General features: G+C 36.0%; 1 protein-coding gene and 1 pseudogene across 1 annotated transcript in view; both read left to right on the forward strand.

The window, feature by feature from the left end:
- SYN2 (synapsin II) overlaps positions 1-19,010 on the forward strand; it is a 158,173-nt gene that overhangs the window by 60,998 nt on the left and 78,165 nt on the right. The gene's annotated exons all lie outside the window — the stretch shown is intronic.
- LOC112484350 lies at positions 10,678-10,796 on the forward strand (annotated as a pseudogene).

Consider the following 19,010-nt stretch of genomic DNA (forward strand, 5'->3'; position numbering starts at 1 on the left):
AGTTACACCTGAGGAATAACACCTGCGTGGCTTTAAAGGTTGAGTAAAATTTCTCCAGATAGACAAGGGACTCTAGTTGGCGTGGGTAGGAGACTGATTATTCCAGGCAGAGAGAATAGCATACATAAAAGTACAGAAGTATGAAAATACGTATTTTTAAGTAGTAGAAGTTATGGTTTATGATTTGCTTCATAGAATGGCATTGGCAAAAGATGACTTCAAAAAGGTAGGCTGGACCTAAGTTGTAAAGATCCTTGAAACCAGGCAGAGCTTGACTTGATTATATTTTTTAGTCCAGAGTGACATGATCATATAAAATTTCTAAAAAATCATGTATGTAATATGGCTGGCTAGGCCTCAATTTCCTGAATCTTTGACTACTTGGATTTTAAGGATAGTACTTTACACCTTCAGAATTCATTGCTCACCTCAAATCAGAGGTTCTTAGTTTTGGAATGTACTTTAAATGTTATCTAAGTCTAGAAGTTATTAGTTATTCCTGCGCATCAGAAATCCAAGCAGATCTTCAAAAAAAAAAAAAACGAAAAACAGAAAAAAGAAAAAGATTCCCAATTTACTTCAGATCTCTTTAATCAGACTGTCAATGTTGGGACCCTAGATTTTTGTTTTAATAAGCTTTCCGGATGATTCTCATATAACCAGTCAGAGCTGTGTTTGAAAACTACAGGTCTAGATCATTCCTTTTTCTCATCAAATTTCCACCACTTCATGAATGGAAAATTTGTTTCCAGCTCTCTTGTTTTTTTATCTATTCATGTCCAGAACTTAAGTCACTCATTTCTCTGTTTTCCTGATCCAGCACTTCCCTTCCCACACTTATTTTTAAGCAAAAACCAAAAAATTAACAACAAAAATACCCAGCTACTTATTGTCCACCTGTTATATCCCTGGTGCTATTCTAGGTGCTTATCCATGTTTACTTTATAATTCTTAACAATAATTCTGTGTGGAAGGCATTGTTATTCTTATTTCTGTAACAGTTACATAACTTACTCAAAGTCACATAACTTGCATAACTTGCTCAACTAGTGGCTGATAGAACTGAATATTGAAACTGAGGTTAACTGCCTGCCCCCCTTTTATTTGCTGCTGCTTCCAATCTCATCTTTTATTGTGATTCTTTTGAATATATCTCCTCTTCATCAATGATGAGATCTATGAACTTAGGTCCTCAGCTTCAGGCAGGCCTGAAGAGTCTCCACCATCTTCTCTTCTAGCCAGATTCTTATCCTAATCATGTCCTAGTTCTTCCGTGAAATCTTCCCACTAATTTTCTACCTATTGAACTCTTTCCAAGCTCCTCTGAATTCAGAACACTTATTAGCTATACTACTTATTTGGAATCCCTTGACCACTCATATTATTTCATTTCTCATATATTATTTCATATGTCCTTAGCCAGTCTGTAGGCTTTTTGGGGTAAGGGACTGTATTTCATATATTATGGTGTTCTACACCTTGCAATATTTCAAAGTGTTTTTACACAGTTGGTGTAAAATAAATGTTTATTGATTGGTCACATGGAACATTTAGGAAATGAGGGAAGGGACTGTTGGGCCAGAGTTTGAGGTGACTTTGGAATAATTTTTTAGATTTCTTGATTAGTACCAAAGAGCCATTGGAACTCTGAGAGTAGTTTATAATACTTTTCCCCTGTTTTTCATTACTATTCTCACTAGGGGCCCTATGTGACTCTCCTCCAGGGTCTGTTGGCCATTCTGATAACCTTTTCTCTCCTGCACGATTCCTTTGACCTTTAAACTTCTCATTTTTCCCCATTCGGCCTGTATGTCTCCATTAGTAAAGTAAGACCAAAGTAATCTTTAAATTTCTTTCCAGTTCCAATATTCTATGATGTCATTGTCCAGAAGCTCTACAGAATAATGGAGCAAATTGTGTATCACATTTTTTTTGTCATGGAAGCCAAATTGGTTTATTGAACAAGTTCTGGAAAATAAAAACATCATTCAAGCTCCAGACTTTGTGTTGATGATGTCTGTGGGTTTTTATCAAAGGAAACTTTGGTGGACATAGGTATGGTGATGTCTGTCAGTTTTAGCAGCTGCAACTGAGATACGCAAGCTAGGAAAAGGTGATTGATGCCATTAGACCCATTTGACAGTGTGATATTATTCTCAAAGCACACCCTAGCATCTGAGTTATTTTTATCTCATGTGGGTCAGAGTTTGGGGCTTGTTTCTCTTTTCTGGGAAGGCAGGTAGACAATTTAATGATGACTCTGCCTTCCAGGACATTTGGTCTTAATAATGGGCTCAAATTTTTCTTTGTTCCATTAGGAACTTAAAACTATAACAAGGAAACTTAGTAGTAAAAATATTTCAATGTGGGAAAAAATATGCACCCCTTTTGCTGAGATTGGGTTGGTCTTACTACAGAGCATGTTATTCTTCTTTCCACATTAGTATCTTTTTCTGAGTGTCCTGCCCCTCTTTGCTAATATCCTTATTATATATTTTCAAAAGCCCACTCCTATCCCCATGCCCCAACTGCCCTTTCTCCTTTATCTGAAATTCTATTAAAGAAACTTATGCCATGCAATTTATTGCTTAGTTCTCTACTATCTTATATTATATCATTGTTTTCTGTGTGTTCGTTTAGTCTCCAGAAATTATTTGCTTCTTGAAGACATGAAGCAATCTTTGTTCATCTCTGTGATCCTGATATCACTGGGCTGGCCACAGAAACAGTATAGAGGGAGTAGTAAAAGAGTGTAAGGACTTAACATTTATTGAATTCATACCCTGTACTAGGGAGATATACCTTATAGTTTATTTTTAGATTTTCATAACAGCCTAAAGATGGGAAATATTAGGTCATTTTACCCCTGAGCAGATGTGGCCTCACAGGGATTAAGTAGCGGGGTCAGACACAGTGTTGAGTCAGGCATATTTAGTGTTAAATCCCTCTTTGTCTGTCATTTACTTTTTGTGTTACTTAGCCTCTCTGAGCTTCAGTTTTAAGATGAGAATAATAACTACTCTATTGGGTACTAGTGAACCTTAATGAGAAAGATAATGTAGATTAAGGAAACTTCAAATGCCTGGCCCCTAGGCAGTCTGATAAGTGAGACATATTTGTGGGTAGAATGGATAGGATTTGCTACTGGATTGCTTGTGGTACATAAGGGGAGAAAAAAGTGAAACATGACTCCCAGGTGTCTATCTTAACAACTGAGAAGGTAATGATCTAATTTGCAGAAAATCTGGAACACTAGAAGAAAAACAGTTGTGGAAGGAGAATGTTGAGTTTAATGATGTTTGATATGTTGAATAGGCAATGCAGTACACAAGTCTAGAGCTCAGAGAAGAAATCTGAGCCAGAGATACAGTGTAAAATTTGGGAGTTGTTGGCCTACATGTGATAACTGAAACCATTATGTAGAAGAGAGAAAGAGCAGAGTCAGATGACCTAAATTCTGAAGAACTTCAACATTTAGAGGTGAGTAGAGGATAACCCAACAAAGGTGACTGAAAAAAAGACAGCCAGGTAGGTTGGAGAACCAGGGAAGTGTAGTGTCCTTGAAGCCAAGGGAAGAAAACATTTCAAGAAATAATTGTCTACCCATAATGTCTTTTCTTTTTCACTTTCCATTTTACTCTTCAGTTCAGTACAGTCTGGCTTCTGCACCGTCCCCTCAATTGTACTGAAGCAGCTCTTTTCAGAGATCATTAACCACAGTTGGACGAACTAAGTGGGCATTTCTCTATGCTCATTGAACTTGCTCTGTCAGCAGCATTCAGAACATCTAACTTCCTTATTCCCACCCCCACCTTAGTGGCTGCTCTTTTTTAGTATCCTTTCCTAATTATTTCCCCTCTACCTAATCTCTAAATGTTGGGGCTTAGGGCTCAGGTGAACCCTTGTCTCTTCTCTCCTTGTGAATTCTTTTCTTAGGTGATCTCAACCGTTGCCATAGATTTCATACCATCTTGATGTTATAACAATCAAATTTTTATTTCCAGTAAGACCTCTCTTTTGAGTTTCAGTTATCTGCATGACATCTCCACTTACATGTCTTATATATATATTTAAAACAGAACTCTTCAAACTTGTCTCCTCGACATTATTTTTTTTCCATTTTAATAAACTACCAACATCAACCAGTCAAGCTAGAACTTTGGGGTCACTTTTCACTGCCTCTCTCCATTCTTGACATTTAATCTAACACCAAATCAGATCTGTTCTATCTCTAGAATTTCTCAAATCATACCATTTCTCTCTGGTCCAGGGCATCATTAATTTTCACGTAGATTCTCAAAATAGCTTCCTGTCTACTCTTTCTGCTTTCAGTCTTGTCTTCCTGTAATTATTTCTGCATACAGCAGGGAAAGAGATCTCTTAAAAATATAAATTTTATAGGACATGAATAAGTTAAAGATGAAATTAATCACTTTCATATTAAAGGACAGATTCTTGTTGATTCTTTCAGTATCCTACAGCAGGCCAGAGGGTGGCTTGGAAGAGAACCCAGGGATGTGGAGAACCAGTGGGGAGCTCCAGAAGGACATTCTCACAAATCCAATTCCAAGTGACATTTTCTCAGTTAAATAATAAGCACATGGTTTTCCATTTATTCCTGTTAATTATACTTCTGCTATTAGCTTTGTGTTATAAAATTTATTTTTGATCATCAGCTTTTGCTTATGTCTGAGGACTCAGTGCCTTTAATGAGATTGGTTTTGCTACCAGTGGTGTGCTAACTTCTTTACTGAGAATCCATTCAAAAAACATCTCCCCAGTGCCTTTTCTGTGTTAGATTTTAGGTATATGAAGATGAATAAGGTACAGTACCTTTCCTCAAAGAGTCACAGTTTAGTTAAGACAGGGTACATTAAATATTAGCTATACTAGATGTATGTAAAGAGGGCTCTGGGGAAGATATAGGAGTGATTGATTTGGCTAACAGGTAGATGGAATGACAAAGAGCAGACAGAGGAGTTGACAGTTGAACTGTCTTATGAAGGATGAATTGGAGTTTGCCATAACAAGGGAGGGTATTTTGGAAGTGAACATGATCACAGATATAAAAAATACATCAGAGAATGATATGGAAATATCTCATAGAAGTTCATAGTGACTCTAGGTCCAAGAAGAAAGAAGTTGTGCGCCAGAAGATAAATAGAGAGTCTGAGGAAACAGTTATGAGTAAAGAAAGGTGAAAAGTAGATCAAGTTAAGAAAAATTGACTAAGTCAATAAGGAAATGAAGAGTTATGTCAATGAGAATGATGGACTATCCTCTCCATAAAAGCAACAAGAGTATTGGCAAAAACTGTCAGAATCAGCTTTGTCAGAACTCTGGAAATTAACTAAAGGCCTATACCAATCCAGAGAGCATTTATTTAAGAAAAATAGCTGAATATCAGTAAGAACAGAAAGCTTTGTCATATTTTAATTTATCTATTCCTTTCTTTACTCTCCAGCTCCACTGTAGCCTGGAAAACTAAGTACACGCAAACAATATTAAAATCAGCAGACTTGCAGCCATGGGTAGGTAGAATAAAGATGGAGCTCCTTCAAAGTTCTGTCTTTATTGACCTAACTGGAACCTTGCCCAATGAGAAAAGCTTTTTATCTGGACGCATTTGTTAAAAACAATCGATGGCAATTGTTTAACCTCATGCTTGCCTGAGATGGTAGAAACTTAAAAGGAAAAGTTGGGGAAAGAGATGTTCATAGAAGGCTTCAGAAGGATCTGACGTATTTCTGGGAATCTAGATGGCCATGTATATGTCCAGGGCTATGTGCATGTGCAGGAAAGACCTGAGAAGACCCTAATCTTTCACCTCTAGTGACATGAGGCTCAGTACAAGCAGAATGTATAGGCTAGAGCAGAGTTATAAACTGCCTGACTGAGTATTGAAGTCCTGCCCCAACATACACAGATCCCTCAGCAAACAGTAGTAGATTTATTGGTTCCAGGCATTTAAGTATATCTCTGTCCAATCATTAGAAGACCACTAAGCTAACTGAGCAGACTTCACTGGCCCTACACAAGAAGGAATATAGAGTTTGTTCATCAAAGCCACTAAACAAATAGCAGTAGCAAAAATAAAGCAAAACAAACATACCTACAAGAAATCCTGGGGACATAAGAGATTCTGATTTCTAGAGTTGCTATATTATATTATTTTAAATGTCTGCTTTTCAAATAAAAATTCCAAGACATGAATAAAAAGAAACGTATGGCCCATACACAGGGGAAGGAAAACCTCAATAGAAACTGTCCCTGAGGAACCCCAGTTGTGAGACATTTAATAGACAAACACTTCAGTCAGATATTTTAAACATGTTCAAATAACAAAGGAAACCATGTATAACGAATTAAAGGAAAATGTGAGGATGATGTATCCCCAAATAGAGATACCAATAGAAAGAAAGTACACACACATATACACACACAATAGCTTATTTTTCATTAGAATTGATGGAGGCCAAAAGGTAGTGGGATTACACATTCAAAATACTGAAAGAAAACAACTGTCAACAAAGATTTCTATATCCAACAACACTGTCCTTTTAAAATGAAGATAAAATTAAGACATTCTCAGATAAACAAAGAATGAGAAAATTCATTGCTAGCAATAGTTACAGATCTTTGTTGATGGGCATACAATGTATAAAAATATTTGCATGGTAACAGCACAAAGGATTGGGGGGAGGTAATAGAGCTATATTGGAGCAAAGTTTCTATATACTATTGTAATTAAGTTGATAGTAACCCAAGATTGATACAAGTTAAGATGTTAACCTCCTGGGCAACCACTAAGAAAATAGATATTTTCTAAAAGTAAAAGAAATGACAAGGGCAGTAAAATAGTACAGTAGAGAATACCCATTTATCATAAAAGAAGATAGTAGTGGAGGAACAAAAAATACATAAGATATGAAGAAAACAAGTAATAAAATGATAGATGTAAATCCTGCCTTAATAGTAATTGCATTAGTGTTAACAGATTAAACACTCCAGGCAAAAAGAAGATAATGGCAGAATGGACTTAAAAAAACATAATCCAACTATATGCTATCTACAGAATATAACACTTTAGATTTAAAGTCACAAATAGTTTAAACGTAAAAATATATGAAAAATACATGAAAAATATATGCATATAGTAACCAAAAGAGAGCTAGAGTGGCCATACTAATATCAAACAAAATAGACTTGAGACAAAAATTGTTACTAGAGACAAAGAAGAACATTATATATTGATAAAAGGCCAATCTTTCAAGAAGATATAACAATTATAAATATGTATACACCTACATATACAGAGTCTCAAAATGAAAGAACAGAGTTGAAGGGAGAAATTGACAATTCAATAATAATAATTGAAGACTTCAGTACTTCAGTTTCAATAATAGATATATCATCTAAATAGAAGATCAATAAGGAGATAGAGAACTTGAACAACATTAGCAACCACTAGACCTAACATATCTATAGAACACTTCACCCAACAATAATAGAATGCCCATTCTTCTTAAGTATACATATTACGTTCTTCAAGATAGACCATAGATTAGTCTGTAAAGCAAGTCAGTAGATTTTAAAGGATTTAGGTCGTGCAAAGTATGTTCTCCAACAGCAATGAAATGAAATTAGAAATTTATAACAAAAGGAAATTTTAAAAATTCAAAATGTGAAATTAAATAATACATTCTACCCCTGTCACACACATACACCATAAACATGAGTTTAATTAGCCTTTGGGGCCCTGCAAGGAAGAAATAACCAAATGGAGTCCATTCCGAAGATTTTAAAAAAGCAACATGCCTGGTAACTAGGAGTGGGTGAGTCCTCAGGAGGCTCAAGGAATGGCAGAAGGGTTGAAAATGGGAGATTCAGTCCTTTTCTGTTAGAATCAGGGGACAGTGACCCAACACCCCTGCAGTCGAGGTGATACTAGCACAGGGGCACAGGTCAGGAGAAGAAGGGCAGACAGAGTTCATGGTCTAGTCAAGCTAGGACACCCTTTGGCTCTTCCACATGGATCTCTAAAACAATATGTTTTCAATAACCAATGAGTTAAAGCAGAAATAACAAGGGAAATTAGAAAAAACTTTGACATTAATTAAAACAAAACACAGCATAACAAAATTTGTGGGATGTGGTTAAAGCAATGCTTAGAGGGAAATTTATAGCTATACATGCCTATATTTAAAAAGAACTATTGTAAGTCAACCTAACTCTTGATCTTAAAAAAAACTAGAAAAAAACTAAATCCAAAGCAAGCAGAAGGAAGAAAATAAAGATTAGAGTAGAAAGAAATGAAATAAAGAATAGAAAAATAGTAGAGAAAAATCAATAAAACCAAAGTTGGTTCTTCAAGATTAACAAAATTTACAAACCTTTAGGTAGATTGACCGAGAAAAAAATAAGATTCAAATTACTAAAATCAAGAATGAAAGAGGGTATGTTACTATCTTAGAGAAATAAAAAGGATTGTAGGAGGACACCATGAACTCTTATATGCCAATAAATTACATAATCTAGTTAAAATGGACAAATTCCTAGAAAGACACAGAGTACTGAATATAAGACGAAATAGAAAATCTAAAGAGACTCATAAAATTAAAGAGATTGAATCAATATATATTTTTTAAATCCCACCAAAAAAATCTCAGGACCAGATAGCTTCACTGGTGATTTCTAGCAGACATTTAAAGAAGAATTAACACTGATGCTTACAAATTCTTCCAAAAAATGGAAGAGAAGGGAACATTTTAAATCTTATTCTGTGTGGTCAGTATTATGCTAATACCAAAACAAGATAACACATTATCAAAGAAGAAAACTGCAGACCAATATCCCTTATGAACACCCTTAACAAAATAATAGCAAATTGAATTCAGCACCATAGAAAAAAGAATTATACATCATGATCCAAGTGGGATATAGCCCAGAAATTTAAGGTTGGTTCAACATAGAAAAGTCAGTCAATGTGGTACATCATATTAATAGAGTAATGGAAAGAACCCACATGATTATCTCAATAGACACAGAAAAAGTATTTGACAAATTTCAACACCTCATGATAAAAGACATTCAATAACCTAGGAATCAAAGGGAACTTCCTCAGCCTGACAAAGGACATCTATTAAAAAAAATACAGCTAACATCATAATAAAGGTGAAAGACTGAAAGTTTTCTCTCAAAGATCAGGAAGATGGCTACTTTCACCATTTCATTCAATTTTTTTGCTGGAGATTCTAACCAGGACAATTAGGCAAGAAAAAGAAAGACGTTCGGGGTGGAAAGGGGAAATTCAGTTGTATTTTTTTCACCAGCAATGAATAATATGAAAATGAAATTTAGAGAACAATTCCATTTAAAAAAATTATTTATTTATTTTAATTAGTTTCAAGTATACATTACGTTGATTAGACATCTATATAGTTCATAAAAAGATCTCCTAATTGCTCCTTCCCTCGCCTGGCCTTCTACCTAGCCAACATATTAATGCTAACTGCATTCCCTATGCCATGATTCTCATCCCCGTGACCATCTATCAACTACTAATTTGTACTACTTTAACCCTTCACCCCATTCTCCCAAACCCCCAAGCCCCACCCCTCTGTCCATCACCAAATTATCCAGTATATTTGTGAGTCTGGTTTTGATTAATTTGTTCTTTTTGTTCCTTAGATTCCACTTATAAGTGAAATCATATGGTATTTATTTTTCTCTGATTTATTTCACTCAGCATAATAACCTCTAGGTCCATCCATGTCATTGCAAATGGTAGGATTTCATTTTTTTTTTAATGGCTGAGTAATATTCTATTGTATGTATGAACCATAACTTCTTTATCCAATTTTCTGTTGATGGGCATTTAGGTTGCTTCCATATCTTGGCTATTGTAAATTGTGCTGCCATGAATATTGGGGTGCATAGATCTTTACGAATTATTGTTTTGATTTTCTTTGGATAACAATTCCATTTTCAATATATTGAAAGGAATAAATTATTTAGGGATAAATTTAATGAAAGTGCAAGGTGTTCTTTGGCAACTACAAAACATTCAAAGAAATAAGATTTAAATAAATGGAAATATATTCCATGCTTATGGATTGGAAGATATTGTTATGTTGGCATTACTCTCCAAATTGAACTGCAGATTCAGTGCACTCCATGTCCAAATTCTACCAGGCCTTTTTTTTACCTCAGGAATTAACAAACTGATTTTGAAATTATATGGAAATTCAAGGAACCCACAATAGCCAAAACAATCTTAAAAAGGACAGTTGAAAGACTCACAATTCCCGATTTCAATTGTTACTACAAAGCTTGATTACAAAGCTACTGTAATCAGAACAATGTGTTACTGGCATAGGTTGGGCATATAGGTCAATGAAATAAAATTGGATGCCATGGATAGCAAGACAATTACATGGGGAAAAAAGCGTCTTTTCAGTAAATGGCGCTGGAGCAACTGAATATCCACTTTCAAAAGAATTAGATTGGACCTCTACTTTGCACTGTATCAAAAACGAACCCAAAATGGATCATAGACTTAGGTATAAGAGCTAAGGTGCTTAGAAGAAACTACAAGTGTTAGTCTTTGTGACCTTGGATTATACAGTGGTTTCTTAGATATGACATCAAAAGTACAAGCAATAAAATAAAAAAACTGTCTATGGCCATGCTATCCTGAACAAGCCCGATTCCATTTGATCTCAGAAGGTAAGCAGGGTTGGTCCTGGTTAGTACTTGGATGGGAGACCACCTAGGAAGACCAGGTGCTGTAGGCATTAAATAAATAAATTAAATAAATAAACAAACAAACAAATAAATAAATAAAGAAGGATTGTAAGCTGACAAGATCCTTGCAATCTGCGAGGTCAACCAAGGGTTACCTCGCCTAAAATAAAAAAATAAAGAAAAATAGATAAGTTTCACCAAGATTAAAAATGTCTGTGCATCACAGGACACCATCAATGAAGTAAAAAGATAACCCATAATGGGAGAAAATATTTGCAAATCATTTATCTGATAAGGGTCTAGTAAACAATATATAAAGAATCCTTATAACTTGAAAATGAAAAGACAACCCAATGAAAAAATAGTCAAAAGATTTGAATAGACATTTCTCTAAAGAACATATACAAATGGCTAACAGACAAATAAAAAGATGCTCAACATCATTTACCACCAGGGAAGTGCAGATCAAAACCACAGTGAGATATTACACCCTCTAGCATTATTATAATCAAAAAGGTGGACAATAACAAGTGTTAGTGAGGAAATGGAGAATTGGGAATTCTTATACACTGCTTCTGGGAATGTAAAATTTTCCAGCCACTTTGGAAAAGTCTGTCATTTTCTCAGAAGATTAAACAGAATTATAAAATGACTCAGAAATTTCATTCTTCAGTATAAACCTGAGAGAACCAAAGGTATATGTCCATATAAAAAATTGTACATGAAAAATGCTCATAGCAGCATTATTCATATTATCCAAAAAGTGGAACAAACCCAAATGTCTACTAATTCTAAGGCCTTGCTTCTCAGTAGCATGGCATCTCTTGGGAGCTTATAAATGTAAAATGCCAGGCTCATCTCACACTTTTTGAACTGGAATCTGCATTTTAACATTCCCAGGTGATTCATATGTATATTAAAGGTTGAGAAGCACTCTTCCAACGTCTTAAATTATTTGGGATGGGGATTATGATATCAGTGAATTTCAAACATAAAATCAACTATAATTTCAAGAATAACAACTGAAAGAAAAGCATTATATAACTTCCAAATCAGCACACAACTCAGAAAGTTAACAAATTAAAAAAGAAAGGGGCAGCAAAAGAGTAAAAAACCTGTACAAGGAAAACGAAAAGCACAGTTGAGTTGAAGCATAACAGTAATCCCAATAAATGTGAATGACCAAAATTTACCAATTAATCTTCTGAAAAAACATGGCAGAGTGAGAGACGTCCTCAGATCTCTCCCCTTGAAACAACAAGCTGAACATCTAAAACTCAAAACAAAACAAAACAAAAAACACCCAAAGTACACACCAGCATGTGTGAGCGTGAGATCTGCACGTAAGAGCTACCACAGGTCAGAACCCCAGGTGTTGGGCGGTAGACTGGGAGAAACAAGAAGCTGCCTCTCGCAGCTTTTGGAGCTCCCTACAGGAGGCGGAGGTGGAGGGGAGAAGCTGCGGTGACTTCCCTGAATGGCCTTGCCTGGGAAAGCAGTGAGCTCCCCATGGCTGGCTGGCGACAGGGCCCAGTCATCATCAAGACAGAAAGTAGAGAAGCAGGATGGGACTGAAAAGAAACAAGAGTTGATTTTTATTGGCTCTAGCTGCAAAACCGAGGCTGAGCCACAGCCCCCAACTCCCAACCCCCAGGGCCCCTCCCCTTATACCCTCCAAGATCACACCGTGGGACCCCAGGAGAATCTGAGCAAATGTTGCTGAGACTGAAGCTGCCTCTTGCAGCCGCTAGAACTCCCTGCAGGAGGAGAGGGATGGGAGAAGCTGCAGTGACTTCCCTGAACAGCCCTGCCTGGGAGTGTAGTGACTTCCACGCAGCTGGCGGTAGGGCCCAGTCATCAGGGCAGAAAGCAGAGAAGCAGGATGGGACCGCAGAGAAACAATAGTTGATTTTTACTGGCCGCGGTTGCAATACTGAGGCTGAGCCGCAGCCCCCAACTCCCAACCCTGCAAGACTGAACTGCAGCCCCCACCCAACTCAGAGGGACCCTCCCCCAATACACTCCAAGACCCAACACCAGAGCCCCAGGGGAATCTGAGCAAACACTGCTGAGACCGTCGCTGACACTGACAGGGACTGAAACTGAGGGTAGTGAGCATGATTAAATATCTATAAAGAAGTAAAAAGGCATTTTTAAGGCTTTATATATAGCAGAGATCCAAGAGGCTTAGACGCCACCTACTGGAAACCAAAAGAATAGCTCCTTCTTTGCAGCAGGCTAAAGAGAGACCTTTGTATAATAAATCGTCTTTCTGGAAAAACAGTAGAATACACTTCCATTAATGCCCAAGTGGAGAAATAGTCCATTAAACACCACCTAAATTACAGAGAATTGAGGATAGTACTTCTGAAAAAACTCAATGAGATACCAAACAATTCATATCAATAATTTCAGAAACTGAAAAAAAATAACCATATCAGCAGAATGAGTTATTTAGCTAGGAGATTGAAACCCTCAAAAAGAACCAAATAGAAATTCTTGAGATGAAGAACACACTGAAAGAGGTGAAAAATGAAATAACAAGCTTGAGAAATAGAGTTGACAAAATGGAGGAAAGGATCAGTGATATTGAAGACAGAAATCTAGAAATAAATCAGAAGGAAGAAGAGAGAAACCGAAGAATGAAAAATAATAGAAAAGAAACACAAGAACTAACTGATACCATCGGGAGAAGAAACATAAGAATAATGGGCATTACCGAAGGTGAGGAAAAGGAGCAGGGAATAGAGAGCATTTTCAGACAATAGTGGACGAGAAATTTGCAAATCTAAGGAATGAGCTGGAACTTGGAATTCAAGAAGTCAACAGAACACCTAATTATCTCAACCCCAAAAGACCTTTACCAAGACACATTGTATTAAAGTTATCAAAAATCAATGACAAAGACAGAATCCTCAGGGCAGCCAGGGAGAAGAAAATGGTAACGTATAAAGGAAAACCCATTAGATTATCCTCGGCCTACTCAGCGCAAACCTTATAAGCCAGAAAAGAATGGAATCAAATATTTAAACTATTAAGTGAAAGAAACTACCAGCTTAGAATAATGTATCCAGCTAAGCTCTCCTTTAGAAATGAAGGAGAAATCAAGACCTTTCCAGACATACAAAAATTGAAGGAATTCTTCACTACGAGGCCTGCACTACAGGAAATATTGAAAGGGGTCAGCTCACCTAAAACAAAATGACTAAAAAAACCCACAAAACCATAATTAGGAGTAAAGTGACTATCAGGCAAATAGAAGCAGAGGAGTGCAATCCTTACTGAGAACAGGGCATTGTAAGCTTAAATAATAAGAAGAGAATTGCTATAGCAAGACAGTAATGAACGTTCAGCATACATAAGGACAAATTGAGAAAACAATGACTGAAAAGGGGAAGATTCAAAAATCCAAATTCACAAAGGGGAATGGAGATAAGGCATGCGCAGAAGAAAATGGACGACTGTATGTATATATAACTATCCTTTTCATATTCGTAATGGTAACTTCACACCAAAGATTCAGAACTGAAGTATATAACATAAAACAAGAAGAACCAGAGGTAAAACCCACAAAAGCCAACCAAAATAAGGAAAACAGAAGCACAAGGACAAGGAAGCAGTGGAAACACCGAGCTACCAGAAAGCAAAAGATAAAATGGCTATAAGAAAACCTCATATATCAATAATCATCCTAAATGTAAATGGACTGAACTCACCAGTAAAAAGGCACAAGTTGCAGATTGGATCAAAAAACTGCCTCCTGGAGATACATCTCAGCTCCAAAGTCAAATACAGACTCAAAGTGAAAGGGCGGAAAATGATATTTCAAGCAAATGGCATTCAGAGAAAAGCGGAAGTAGCGGTACTAATATCAGATGAAATAGACTTCAAAATAAAAAAATAAAGAAAGATACTGAGGGACACTTCATAATGATAAAGGGAATCATGCACCAAGAAGATATAGCACTTATTAATATCTATGCTCCCTATGAGAGAGTCCTGAAATATGTAAAGCAATTACTAACAAAACTAAAAGGAGAAACAGCCTAAAACATCGTAGTAGGGGACCTAATTACCCCACTGTCGGATATGGACAGATCATCCAAACAGAAAATCAAACAGATCATCCAAACAGAAAATATGATTTCCTAATCATATCCTTAAATGACACATTAGACCAACTGGACATAATTGACATTTACAGAGCCTTCCATCCCCAAACAGCTGCTTATACATTCTTCTCTAATGAACATGGAATGTTTTCAAGAATTGACCACATACTGAGACACAGAAATAGCCTCAACAAATATAAGAGGGGTGAAATCATACCAACCATATTCTCTGATCATAATGCTTTGAAACAGGAGATCAACTGCAAAAAGAAATCAGGAAGAACCACAAATACATGGAGATTAAACAACATGCTACTGAAGAATAACTGGATCACAGAAGAAATAAAAAGCGAGATCAAGAGATACATAGAAACAAATGATAATGATGGTATAACATATCAAAACTTTTGGGACATGGCAAAAGCGGTCATAAGAGGAAAGTTCATATCATTACAGGCCTATCTTCAAAAACAAGAACGAGTCCAAATAAACAACCTAACACTTCACCTTAAAAAACTAGAAAAGGAAGAACAAATGAAGCCTAAAGTCAGCAGAAGGAAAGAAATAATCAAAATTAGAGCAGAAATAAATGAAATTAAAAACAAAAAAACAATAGAAAGAATAAATGCAACAAAGAGCTGGTTCTTTGAGAAGGTTAATAAAATTGACAACTCCCTGGCTAGACTCACTAAAGAAAAAAGAGAAAGGATACAAATAAAATCAGGAATGAGGGGAAATTACGACTGACATCGCAAAAATACAAAGGATCATACAAGAATACTATGAAAAGTATATAATGCCGAAATTTGCCAGTTAAAAGAGAGGGATTATCAAATAGGATTTTAAAAGAATTCAACTATATATTTTTATACACCCTAAAAATAAAGTTATGAAAGTGAAAATATCCAAAAGATATGCCAGGCAAAAACTAAACACTAAGGTAGCAATAATACCTGAACAAAGCTGTTTAGAAAGAAAAAAAGAATGCTAGGGTAGCCATATTAATATCAGACACATATATTTTAAGGCAAAAACGTTCAACTCAGAAGATTCTAATAATTCTAAAATAGCCTCAAAATATAGAAATCAAAACTGGAGAGCCATTGGGCGATATTTACAAATGCAATATATTCATTAGGAGATTTCAACACATCTTAATTATTTTAAGGTCAAGCATTACGAAAGCAGTAAAGATATAAAACATTTGAACAACATAATTAATATGCATGATCTAATAGGTACATATACAGATTTTGCACCCAATAACTAGAGAATATATATCCTTCTTAAGCACATGTGAAACATTTTCCAAAACCAAACAAGACTACTAAAACAACAAAGAAGAGATGGTGATGCTATAGGTAAGTGTGGTATAGATAAGATGAGCTTTAAAAGATTCTTCTTTTAAATCTTTTCTTGATTTTGAGCATTATTCACACTAAGTGAGCACAATGCATGTAATCACTATTTCTGAAGCCTTGATCATTCCTGTGAAACTCATCCATTTAAAAAATTTGCAGACCCTGCTGTGAATCCAGAAGGAACTACTTGTGTCTTTGATAACATAATTGAATTGTATGAGCAATCTGATTTCATCTGTTCATAAAGTTTAAATTAGGAGAATGCCAACTCATGTAGCAGCTGCAGTGTTAGATAAGGGTTTTGCATCCAGTCACTGGAGTGAAAAGAATAGAGATTTTGGAATTCTGGAGTAAAACCCTTTTTTTTGGCATTCTTGACCCCTAAACTTAGACCTCTTTGCATATCCAAAAGCCTGGTAAAGTAATTTTTGGCCTGTCCAAATATACCTTACCCCCACATAGCCAGAAGTAACCTCTACCTCCTCTGAGTCACTGTAGTCTTTTATCTGTGCACAATGTTTGGCACAAAGTGGACATTTAACAAATATTTGAATGATAGAATTGAAGGGAAACAGGGAAGAAGATCCATGCCTTGTAGGGGTTTTTGTCCTGGCTAACATCCCGAGAAAGGAAAGAAACCCTGACTTAATCAGAAAGCATCCTTATTCTAGGGCAGATCTTTTGGTACTTTATAAAGGAAAGCATCAGAAGCTTCCATTGAAACAATCCATAATCTCAAAATACTTTTGCTGCAGAATTCACGTAGCCTCACTTGAAAACTTTCAAGATTTCTGGAGAATACGTGAACTCTATTATACTATAGGGAATACTTTTCTACTCTGGCTTGAAGTGGGGTGATGTGTTTATCCCAGACCCACTTTGTTACCTTAGAACTATGAACTCATACAATTCCTATGGAAGTGGTTTGTGGTATTAGTTTTCTATTGCTGCATTAGTAGCTCATAGTTAATCTTAGATAGTGTGGCTGGGATCTCAGGGTATCATAAGGTCAAAATTAAGATGTCAGCTGGGCTGAGTTCTTGTTTGGAGATGGCAGGGGGAAAGTCTGCTTCCAATTTCATTCTTGTTGGAAGAATTCAATTTCTTATGGTTGTAACTGAGATTTTTGTTTCCTTGCTAGCTGTTAGCCACTCTCAGCTCCTGGAGGCTCCCTGTGTTCCTTAACATGTGTCCTTTTCAGTCTCCAACCCAGCAATGGCAGGTTGAATCTTTCTTGTGCTTCAGATCTCTGACTTCTTCTGCCACCAGCTGAAGAACCTCTTTGCTTTTAAGTGGCTTGTGTGATTAGGTTAGGCCTACCTGGACAGTCTTCTTATATTAAAGCCATCTTTGCCATATATAACCTTTTTATGAGAGTAAAAGTTATCATACTCAACAATCCTAGGATTAGGTTGGGAAATCTCAGAATTCTGCCTACCAAATTTGTGTATATATTTTATCACATTTACTAGATTCTAAGAGTCTTGAGGACAGGTTATTGCCTGGCACATCATAACACTTAGTAAATACTGATATTTGTATCATCAGTAACTAAAAATTAATGTGTTATGTATGAGATTTACAATCTAGTTAGAGGTGTGTGTGTGTGTGTGTGTGTGTGTGTGTTTTAGTGGTGAAGACAAGTTGGATTAGATGATCTTTTACATTCCAATGTCCAATGCTACTATTTCATATATTATTCAACAATTCAGACATATTATTTCACATAACCATGGCCTTATTTTGATTTCAGATACCTAATAGGAGTATATGAACTAAGGGAAAAAATATTTGAAATAAGCCATGAAAGGGAATAATCATTTCCTCCTGGTATCCAAATAGATGCCAACAATAGCTTCTAAGACAAATTTATATTTGGAATTGAAAGTCTATTACCATGGGACTGTGTAATGTTAATGCTTTCCTTCCTGCTTAAGTAGCTTTTAACCTGTAGTTTTGAGTGATGGGTGTTGTTGCAATTTAATGATATTTGCTCGGCCTTTATTGACTATCAGCTCAAAAAATAGATTAGCAGATACTTATCTCATCAGAAAGCTTGTCTGTGTAATGATGTCACTGTAATGAGGCTGGATAATGTAATTACTCTGCTTAGCTTAGTTGCTTATGGTCATCCAGAGAGATCTTTCCTATCTGAGATGACTCATGTAGAAGCTTCTGGAATATGGTATTATATTTTAAAGAATACCATATAAAGAGGAGCAATATGACTTATTCATCATCTCTGAGCTTTCAATGCAGGATGGGTTTAACCCCAGCATGTCCTAAAATCATTTGACTATGGAAGCCCTACCACAGAACACCTAATAAATCTCATAAAACACAGTTTAGGAAAAGCTGATTTTTTTCTAACCCAGGAAACTAAGACCAACTCTTAGGAGTAGTGTAGAATACTTTTTTTAGAAGTGTTAGACATCATATAGTTGAACTACCATATAACAGTCAGAGAATCTGAGGCCCTGCCGGATTGAAGAAACTCGCCCAAGATAGTGAGTTGGTAACAAAGTGTGGATGAAAATAATCCAGATGTCTTAATTCTCACTTCTGTGCTTTTCTCACTATAATACAGTTAACAAACTGATAAAATCACCTGGTTACTGTGAGCTGTAAGCTCCCCACCCTTTTTTTTTTTTGCTGAAGATGGCCATAATTTTAACATTGACCAGACTTCAGTTTGAGAATAGGAGTGGGAAGAGGACTTCAACTTAAAGCATATATATATAACTGGCTTTTTATTTTAAGACTGTCATGAGATAGCTTTTTCTAACTACTT

Source organism: Pteropus alecto, unplaced genomic scaffold (assembly GCF_000325575.1).
Source record: "Pteropus alecto unplaced genomic scaffold, ASM32557v1 scaffold75, whole genome shotgun sequence".
In the NCBI taxonomy this organism is placed as follows: Eukaryota; Metazoa; Chordata; class Mammalia; order Chiroptera; family Pteropodidae; genus Pteropus; species Pteropus alecto.